This window comes from Tupaia chinensis, unplaced genomic scaffold (assembly GCF_000334495.1).
Source record: "Tupaia chinensis unplaced genomic scaffold, TupChi_1.0 Scaffold145082_1, whole genome shotgun sequence".
Classification (NCBI taxonomy): domain Eukaryota; kingdom Metazoa; phylum Chordata; class Mammalia; order Scandentia; family Tupaiidae; genus Tupaia; species Tupaia belangeri.
Window position 1 is genome coordinate 1574421 of NW_006204943.1, and position 10998 is coordinate 1585418.

At 40.7% G+C, this 10998-nt stretch overlaps 1 pseudogene; it reads right to left on the reverse strand.

Annotated features, from left to right (window-relative positions):
* Positions 1-9178, reverse strand: part of LOC102471141 (eukaryotic translation initiation factor 2 subunit 2 pseudogene) — a 32557-nt pseudogene extending 23379 nt beyond the window's left edge.
* Between the last annotated feature and the right edge of the window lie 1820 nt (positions 9179-10998).

Genomic DNA, 10998 nt, shown 5'->3' on the forward strand with positions numbered 1-10998 from the left:
GGAAAGAAGAGGTGAAATTATCTGTTTGCAGGTGACATAATTGTATACATAAAAGACCCAAGGGTATCCATGAAAAAACTCCTGGAAGTAATAAATGAATACAGTAAAGTAGCAAGATACAAAAATCAACATACAAAAATCTATCACATTTTTATATATGAACAGCAAGCAGACTGAGGTAGAACTGAAGAAAGTAATACCATTTACCATAGCCATAAAAAGTATAAGATACCACAAAAACTATAAGATATCTAAGCAAAGGAAAAAAATTGAAAATGAAACACCAAAAAAAAAAAAAATGGAAGGACATCTCATGTTCCTAGATTGGAAGAATTAATATAATCAAAATGGCAATTCTACCCAAACTAATCTATATATTTAATGCAATCCCAATCAAATTACCAGAGATATTCTTCACAGATTTAGGAAAGACAATCATAGAATCTGTCTAGAATCATTAAAGACCCCATATTGGCAAAGCAAACTTGCACAAGGACAGTGGAGTAGGAGGCATCTCATCATCTCATTCCCTGACTCCAAAATATATTACAAAGCAGTGATAATCAAAATAGCATGGAATTGGCAGAAAAACAGACATGTGGAACAATGTAACAGAATAAAGACCCCAGAAATAAACCTCAAAACATCCAGCGAACTGATTTTTTTTTTATCTTTTTTTTTTTTTTTGGAGAGGTTTTCGCTATAGGGCGCGTGCGCTCGCCAGACAGACAGAGAGAGACAGAGAGACAGAAAGGGAAAATCACCCCCCAGAGGGGATGGCCATGCCGCAATCCCTTCTCCTCCATTCTCCTCTTGGGATCTTGGGCACGCACGCACACGCACCCGGCATGGGTTTTAAGCCACCGGGTCCGGGATGCAAACCGCGGTGGACTACGTGGGAGTCCAGCGACATAGCCATTACGCTAACTGCTGGTTCCCACGAACTGATTTTTGACAAACTGTATTAGTCAATCCAGTGGGAAAAGGAAAATCTCTTTAGCAAATGGTGCTGGAAAAACTGGGTATCCACCTGCAGAAAGATGAACCCGGACGCCTATCTCTCACCATTAACAAAAATCAACTCAAAGTGGATCAAAGATCTAAACCTAAGACCTCAAACTATAAAACTGGTGGAAAACACTGAGGAAACTCTGGGAGACATTGGGGTAGGCAAAGACTTCTTAATTAAGACTCCCAAAGCACAGGCAAAAATCCCAAAAAGAGAGAAATGGATTACATCAGATTAAGAAGTTTCTGCATAGCGAAGGCACAGTAACTAGTGTGAATAGCCAACCCTTGGAATGGGAGAATAGTTCTGTAAACTATAGCTCAGATTAGGGTCTGATAACCATAATAACAGGGAACTCAAGCAGCTTACCTGATAAAAAAAATGATCAACCCAATTAAAAGATGGGAAAATGAGCCGAATAAAGTCCTGGGCCCAAAACCACAACAAATAAACAGATGAATAAATAAATAAATGTTTAAAAAGAAAAACAAAATCCTTTCTTTTTCTTTTTCTTTTTTTTTCTTGAGAGGTTTTCGCTATAGGGGGCGTACGCTCACCAGACAGAGAAAGACAGAGAGACAGAAAGCGAGAAATCACCCCCCAGGGGGGATGGCCACTCCGCAATCCCTTCTCCTCCATTCTCCTCTCGGGATCTTGGGCACGCATGCACACGCACCCGGCGTGAGTTTTAAGCCACCGGGTCCAGGACACAAACCGCGGTCAACTACATGGGAGTCCAGTGACATAGCCATTACGCTAACTGCTGGTCCCACAAATCCTTTCTAATAAGTGTCATGAAGAAATATTTTTCTTGTTCCTCAGATATCTTACTCCATAGATAAAATATTAACCAAGCACCTTTCCCCTGATAATAATGGGAAAGTCATGAGGTATTTTTCTGTTTTTCTATACAAAAATGTGTCATCACTTTCCAGATGACCCAATATATAAGTAATTTCTTTTACCTCCTTTTTAAGTCTTTACTAAGGTCTGTTTCTCGATAGAGTCTACTCAACCACACATTCTACTTTCTCTTTCTTACAAAGCACTTACCTCCTTCTAACATGCCATATAATTTACTTATTCGGTTTATTATCAGCCAGCATATGTCAGCATGGAGAGAAGACTCATTTTCATTGCCCATCATTTTGCTTAACAATATACTCAGGGCCCACAATCTGGTTGTATCTACAGTTTTCACTCTAACTTTTAACAATCTCTCAAGATCATATGGCACTCGGGACCAGCAGTTAGTGTAATGGCTATGTTGCTGGATTCCCATGTAGTCGACCACGGTTCGCGTCCTGGACCCGATGACTTAAAACTCACGCCAGGCGCATGTGCGTGTGTGCCCAAGATCCCAAGAGGAGAATGGAGGAGAAGGGATTGCGACTTGGCCATCCCCCCGGGGAGTGATTTCTCGCTTTCTGTCTCTGTCTCTCTCTGTCTGGTGAGCGCACGCACCCTATAGCAAAAACCTCTTCAAAAAAAAAAAAAAAGATCATATGGCACTCCAACTTCTCTGTGAATTCGGTAGCATGTGAGTTGGCATCTAAGTATAATCTCTTTACTTCATAAACTACCACCTTTTTATCTTTATCATCACTGCCATCAGTCCTGTTCCCTGGGCAACTTTTTCAAGCTCAAAAGTAATGGTCAACCAAAGAAAATTCTCTCCTCCTAGAGCACAAGTTTTCAGTGATAAATGAACAAAGCATCACCAAGCACTCCTCCCTGAACAAATGCCAAAAGCTGATTCATTCTCTGCATGACATCGTGGTTTCGTCCAACCATAAAGTGAAATATCTTCTAGCACATACTTGATAGTAATCACGCTTCCACATTCTACTCCACTGATATTACGCAACAGCCAACAGTGTCACTGGACAAAGGAATTTTGTCAATAACTTCTGGTTTCTCTCTAAGGATAATGTTTGTCTTTAACTTTCCAACTGATTTTCCAAGTGTCTCTTCAATAATATGACTCATACTTATTTTTGCTACAAGGATCCTTTAATGATGCTAAAGGAATCATAGTCTCTTACCTATCTTTACTGAATATAATATATTAATTTTGTAAAGGAAAGCATTATTGTGTACTTGTCCTAGAAAACCTCAATAGTATAACAGAGAAGCCACTGTGCTTTGTTTGAAAATGACACAAAAACATCCATGGCTTCATGCCACTAGTGGACAAAGTTTCATAACAAGGAATGACTGGGGGGATTCACTCCTAGTGGGGATTAGGAGTAAATGTCTGGCAAGCCTAATAAAAAACAGATTAAGACAGTCATCATCATATTTCCATGTGCACTTTCCAATTTCAGTTACTATTTTTAAATTGTCACTTTTACAGATTCCCTTGTCTCTACAAATACGAATTCACATTTTATAATTACAGTGCAATTCAGTTCCCTAAGTATGTTTATGGCATTCTGAACAGAGGCATTTACATTACAATTTTCATCACTATTTTTACACTTCAATGAACCACTTTTGAACCACTGATCTATTTTTGTGAAATGAGTATACAACTTAAGAACAGTAACAATAAAGAATACTATTTTGACAAATAGAAAATAGATGACATAAAAAGTATATTAACCAACACTAAGTGAACTATTAATGAAATGTAAGTTATATGCCCTAGCCAGTGCTATTTGTAGCACAAACACAACCTTTAATATTATAATAAAATTTTCTTTTATTTTTTGGTAGAGGTTTTTGCCTTTGGGCACATGTGCTCCCAGAGAGAGACAGCAACAGTGAGAGGGAAAGGGAGAAATCACCCCCAGGGGGATGGCCACACCACAATCCCTTCTCCTCCATTCTCTCAGGATCTTTGGCATGTATGCACACACGCCCAGCATGAGTTTCAAGCTGCTGGGTCTGGGACTCAAATCACAGTCAGCTATGTGGGAGTCCAAGAATGAAACTGCTATGCCATCTGCCAACCAATACAATGGACTTTGAGAACATAATTGGAGGCACCAGCAGTTAGCGTAATGACTATGTCATTGGACTCCCATGTTGTCGACCACAGTTCAAGTCCCAGACCAAGTGGCTTAAACTCATGCTGGGCACATGTGCATGCATACCCAAGAACCAGAGAGGAGAATGGAGGAGAAGAGATTGTGGTTTGGCCATCCCCCCTGGGGGGTCATTTCTGTCTCTCGTTGTCTCTGTCTCTCTCTGTCTTTCTGGCGAGTGCACACGCTCTATAGCAAAAATCTCTCCAAAAAAAAAAAAGAACATAACTGAATGCCTGCTAAAATCATAATTACTCTTATCTCTCAAAGCTTTGCATGCTCTGCCACCCCCATACCACATTTCGGTTCTCAATTCTGACTCCCCCCATTCATTCCATCCCATCATGTTGGGCTTCCTGAGAATCTTCAAACACATCCAAATGCATTTCCTTTGCACTAACTGTTCTCTCTTCCTGTAACTCTCTCCCTCAAGTATCTACTAGGTTGTTGGGAAAGTTATGAGGTATTTTTCTGTTTTTCTATACAAAAATGTGTCATCACTTTCCAGATGACCCAATATATAAGTAATTTCTTTTACCTCCTTTTTAAGTCTTTACTTAAGGTCTGTTTCTCCATGGAGTCTACTCAACCACACATTCTACTTTCTCTTTCTTACAAAGTACTTACCTCCTTCTAACATGCCATATAATTTACTTATTTCGGTTTATTATCAGTCTTCCACCTCCTGCCCTCTTCACCCCAATGGAATGAAAACTCCACAAAGTCAGGGATTTTTGTTTTACTCATTGGTATATCTCCAGCACTTAGATCAAAGACTAATTCATGGATAAATAATAGCCAAATGAATAACATTTTTCATTGCTTTTCCTTTTCAGTCAATAAACTGCCTACGGATCTTATTTTGAGAATTAAACAGAAAGTGATAAGCCATTAAAGGTTTTTAAAAAGACAGAATTATACCAACAGAATGGTATTAAAATTAGACAAGATTAGGACCAGCAGATGGCATAATGGTTGCATTGCTAGACTCCCACATAGTCAACCCCAGTTCAAGTCCCAGACCCAGTGGCTTAAAACTCATGCTGGGCACATGTGCATGCATGCCCAAAATCCCTAGAATGAATCCCTAGAGAATAAAGGACAAGGAATGTGGCACGGCCATCATCCCGGAAGGTGATTTCTCACTTTCTGTCTTATGGCATGGCCATCACCCCGGAAGATGATTTCTCACTTTCTGTCTCTCTGTCTCTGTCTCTCCAGTGAGTACACATGCCCTATAGGAAAAATCTCTCTTAAAAAAATTAGACAAGGTCAAGAGAACTTAAAGTCTGGAGAGGCTGGATGCAGAAAGTTAAGTCAACACCTGAAAGAGATGACAAAGGATACATTTTCCAATGAATAGGTTTTCTTAAGTGATATATTTCAACACCGCAATCCACATATTTGTATGTACAGTCAACCTTTGAATAACATGAGTCTGGACCGCACAGACCACTTACATATAAATTTTTTCAATAAATACAATAAATGAATTTTGTCTTCTTTATGATTTTTAAATAACATTCTCTTTTTCCTAGCTTACTTTATTGGCAGAACATAGTATATAAAGTATACATTATAATATACAAAAGATGTATTACTGTCTTTATGTTATCAGCAGGCCTCTAGTCAATAGTAGGCTATTAATTTTGGAGGAATCAAAAATTATGTATAAATGCTTGAGTGCATGGGAAGTTGGCACCCCTAACTTGTATATGGGTCAGCTATATATATGATCAATGTTTGTGCATACTTATACATGCACATACGTATACTCATGAACACACATAAACATACACGCTAAACAAGTCCAAATAAAGGTAAGGACATCATATGAGTATTTTTCATATAAAATTCAATGGCATGGGGCCAACCACAGTTCAAGTCCCAGACCTAGCAGCTTGAAACTCATGCCGGGCACATGTGGGTGCATACTCAAAATCCCAAGAGGAGAAGGGAGAAGGGCTTGCTGCATGGCCACTTCACCTAGGGGGGATGATTTCTTGCTTTCTGTCTTTGGTCTCTCTCTGTCTTTCCAGTGAGCACCCATGGCCTATAGCAAAAAACGCTCTCTAAAAAGAAAAAAATTTAACAGAAAAACAAGGTAATGATGTGGGTCACAGGATAACTATAAATCCTAGTTTTCCTGAGACAGTCCCAGGTTTTACTTTTTGATCTGGTGTCCCTTGTAGTTAGCATCACACTTTACTCCCAAAGTGTCTTTGTCTGGACAAAAAAAAAAACATAGTCATCCTACTAATAAAGCACATACATAAATTTCTTTTTATTGAAAAATGCTGACCAAGCTTTTGAGGACTCTAGTGGAATGAGTACAGGAAAGGGGACAACTATAATTAATGGTAACACCTACTGGCCAGTCTTTAACAAAGGAGCACAGTGACTGCTGCAGAAGCAATTGCCATGAACTTCATGTATCTAGTTTTGGTACAGAACCCAAACCTCACCAGGTCCCCTGCACTTCTCAAGACCCTGTTTTTAAGTGAGAAACAGCCACAACACTTTCTCTCTGCAAGCTGTCTATAGAAAAAGCTGAGACCCAAACCCAACAGAAGACAGAAGAGAGGACAAAACACAAAAGCAGGGCCCAGCAGGTGGCGTGGTGATTGAGCCACTGGATGCCCACATGGATGACTACAGTTTGTATCCCAGACCCACCAGCTTGAAAATCGCACCAGGCATGTGTGCGTGCATGCCCAAAATCCCAAAAGAAGAATGGAGGAAAACGGATTGTGCCGTGGCCATCCCCACTGGAGAGTGATTTCTCACTTTCCCTCTCACTGTCTCTCTCTGGTGAACACACACATCCTATGGAGAAAAACCTTAAAACACATACACACATACACAGACACACAGACACACACACACACACACACACACACACACAAGCCATTCGATTACCCTCATGGTCCAGAAAGCTTTGAAACTAAGAGAATGTGAAGTTAAGTCTTCATGACACTTTTGTTCTGGATGCACATAAATATTCAAGAACCAGACCAAACACTAGATCTTGAAATTGCATTTATATCTTCGAGAGCCATGTAACCACCAAGTCTGCAAACAGACTTTGTGGACTCTACTCTCCTGAATCACAGAGGTTATCCCAGTTTGTGTGTCAACCCTAGATAAATAGACAAGTGGGGATTCTCACTATGTTTGAAGACTATAATAATATGGGCTTAAAACCATGGAGACACTAAATGATTTAAGAATAAAGTTTGAGGGTGGAGAGTGGTTCAGCAAAAAACACAATGCAAGATTGACCCAGATGGGAAGGTTTGGAGTTTGCATTCAGAGATTTTCCTTAGTTACCTGCATGCCCTGATTGTGGCAGTCTGAAGCTTGGGATGAATCACAAGTGTCAAGACCCCACTGCGGGTGCTGTCTCTATGTCTCTCTCTTGTTTATGCAAGAAATAAATACTTTTTTTTTTTTTTTGAAAAAAAAAAAATTTTTTTTTTTTTTTTTTTTTTTTTTTTTTGGAGAGAGATTTTTTGCTATAGAGCACATGTGTTCCCTGGAGAAACAGAGAGACGATAGAAAACAAGAAAAACAGAAAACCCAGGGGGATGGCCACACCGCAGTCCCTTCTCCTCCAGTCTCCTCTCAGATCTTGGGCATGCATGCACATACACCTGGTGTGAGTTTTAAGTCACCAGGTCGTGGATTTCAACTGTGGTCAACTACATGGGAGTCCAGCAACATAACCATTACACCATCTGCTAGTCCTAGAAATAAATACTTTTCAAAAAGATAAAAAACTATTTTTATTTTCTATCCCCTTCTTTATTATTTATTTTTTTCTTATGCATTTTTCAGGTTTAAATTTTTCTGACTTTCTCTTTGTAATTAATTAATAAAAGACTGACATAAAGAAAAATTCAAAAACTGGTGTTAGGAGAAAGAGTATGAACAAAATATTAAAAATTCTTTAATATCTGGGGTGGCCATCTAGTTTATCACCCCAACCAGGGCACTTTCAAACGTGAAAGGAAAACTTGAGATAATTAAACTTGTGATAATTACGATAGGTCAACAGGAATAAACTGGCACTGTCACGAGTCAACCAGGAGGTGGGGATCATCCTTTTAATCTCTCATTCATATCCTGATACAAAAGGCATCCTGTGTGTAATGAGGCAAACTCCGCCTGCGTTAGAACAGCCACACTTCAAATATAGTCCTCTCTCTTTGGGGCCAGGTCTGGCTTTTGACCACAGAGCAGAAAGGTTTTCACTCAGTGCTGCAACCCCGATCCAACATACCATGCAAAACTGTTTCCATCTTTTCCTAAGAAAGCAGGCAGTAATGCACTGCAATGTGGGTCCAGGCTAGGCTCACAGGAAGCCCCAAGGCAAGAGCCTCTGGTTTCTCTTAAAGGAATACTTTATAACAGAGATGGCTACCTGGAGAGTACAGAGATACCAGCTAGAGATTTAATAAGTATTTTAAATGTTTACATGATGCTATGACATACATTGAAACGGGGCAGAGACCCAAAGCCAAATCTCCTGCAAAACACATTCATCAAAAAATGGGACCAGCAGTTAGCGTAATGGCTATGTCGCTGGACTCCCACGTAGTCGACCACGGTTCGCATCCCGGACCCTGTGGCTTAAAACTCACGCTGGGCGTGTGTGCGTGCGTGCCCAAGATCCCAAGAGGAGAATGGAGGAGAAGGGATTGCGGTGTGGCCATCCCCCCTGGGGGGTGATTTCTCGCTTTCTATCTCTCTGTCTCTCTCTGTCTGTCTGGCGAGTGCATGCGCCCTATGGCAAAAACCTCTCCAAAAAAAAAAAGAAAAGAAAAGAAACAAAAAGGCCATAGCATCTGCCCTCAACTACAGGTAACAATTTTAATTTCTTTGCCTTTTGCTGAGATCAGTGCTACAAAAGACCTCGGTGAGTAAGAACATTTGTTTTTCTCCTAAGATCACATTGCTCGAGTTAAACACTCAAGGTTTATTTTATTTCATGCCTCCTGTTCAGAAGGGTCTGATATTGTTCATGTTCTTCTTTAAATTTATTCCCGTGGCTGGTAGATATTAATTTACTGGAATATCTTACCTCACATTCACAAATAACGAAGACTGATTTATGATCTAGTTCCAGAATACAGCACATACATAATCTACAATGGCAGTGGGAACAGAAAGCCACCAGCTGGCTTATCTCAAATGCTCAGAATGACTTTGATTTTTTCACCAAACTTTAGTCATTCATAAAAGTCATTGCCAAGGGTTGCCCCATGTTGTGATGGAGGCAATGGTGAAGCCAAGGTCTTAGACTGGTACATCGTCAGAGAGGTGGATGACTGACCACAGCTGAGAGTCTGGGCACAAATGCTGGGAGCGAGGGACCTACCTGTCACAGAGATGCAGAAGGAAACTAAATTCAAACTAGTGAAGATTAAACTCAAGTCCTTCCTACTACAAATGCTAGGAGTCCGAGAGGCCATGTGTATACAAGAGCTAAGAAAGGCATGACTCGTTTTCCCTCCAGAAATGCTACAATAACGGTAAATTCAAAGACATTTTTGTTGTACTCTTGAAACTGCTTCACATAATAACAACTGAGCAATCCTCCCCCAAAAAAAGTCAGTATAATAATCAAAACAAATGGCTCAATGATGACCTTCTACATGTTCAGAGAAAGAAAAATTAACTGATTAGGCTGCTGGATGGCACGGTTATGTCTCCTTGGGGAGAGCAAAATAATGTCTTTCCCACCCTCAAACCCACACTACCCCCACCCCCAAACAGTGAAGTGGATAATATCTGAAAAATACAATGACCCTTTATGCCTGGCTTCTCCTGTCTGCTAGGGATGCCATCTGTCTCCCACACTATATAAACAATCGCTGCAGGAATCTTCTGATGACCAAACAGATTAACAAACTCCAGATTTTCACACCATTAATAATATCCCCACCCAGATTAGGCCCCCTGCTTTAATAACTCCAACGATAAACTTAGTAACTGATCTTTCTTTGTCTGAAGGTAAATGTGGGTGTCATTTTAAAGATAACCTCTGCGAACATACAGCCATCTGTTGGGAGGGGGAAGGGAGAAGAGAGAGAAGGAGAGAAGCTCTCTCTAGGCAACAGAAGAAATAAGCCCTTGAGGGAATAGAAGGAAGAGTAAAAAGAAAATCCTATTCATAAGACAAACAAACTCATGAAATTTCACCAGGTCTCGTAGAAAACTCTACTAATTACACTTAAAGATCCTTCATGTACATGCCAAAGTATACAGAATCATTCAAGAAAAATCAAGTTTCACACTTTGACAAGCTTATATATTACAAGGAGAACTCGGAGTCTGCGGACTCCAGGACAGGAAAGACAGAAATCCCAACCAGCAAGAATACAGGCCCCTGAAGTTTGCCTGCGGTCCACCTCTATCCATAATGATCACTGATGGTTTCCTTCCCGAAGTTTAATATCGATTGAGCCCTTATTGTGAGCTCTCTGTATTGACTCCGACTTCCAACTCTAAACGAAATCACTGTGCCTATAAAGCTGTTTCTAAAATTAAAAATAAGAAACAACAACAAGCACCTGAGCGCTGCTAATAGAGTGAAGACAAGGCACGAAAGAGCCAGACCTCTGCAGCTGCACGTCCTCGCAAACGTCTACGTCTAAATCTGCAGCCCCAGTTTCCTCCAGGCCCCAAGCTCCGGCAGAGGATGTTCACAACAGATCCCGAACCAAAAAGGAAATGAAGCCTCCTTCCCCTCAAGTGATGGTCAAATGGACCCAAAAGTCCCAGCTCCCTGGAAAAACCAAAGCACCCAACGCGTCCCGGTGCTCTCGCTGCGTTTCAGGACCGAGGAAGCCGAAATGTCATATGAATGACCGCTCCCGGGCGCGAGGGAGCAAAACAAAGCCACCTCCCGCTGTCCTATACCTGCGGCACGAGGGCCGGGCGCGGGCCGCGCACTCA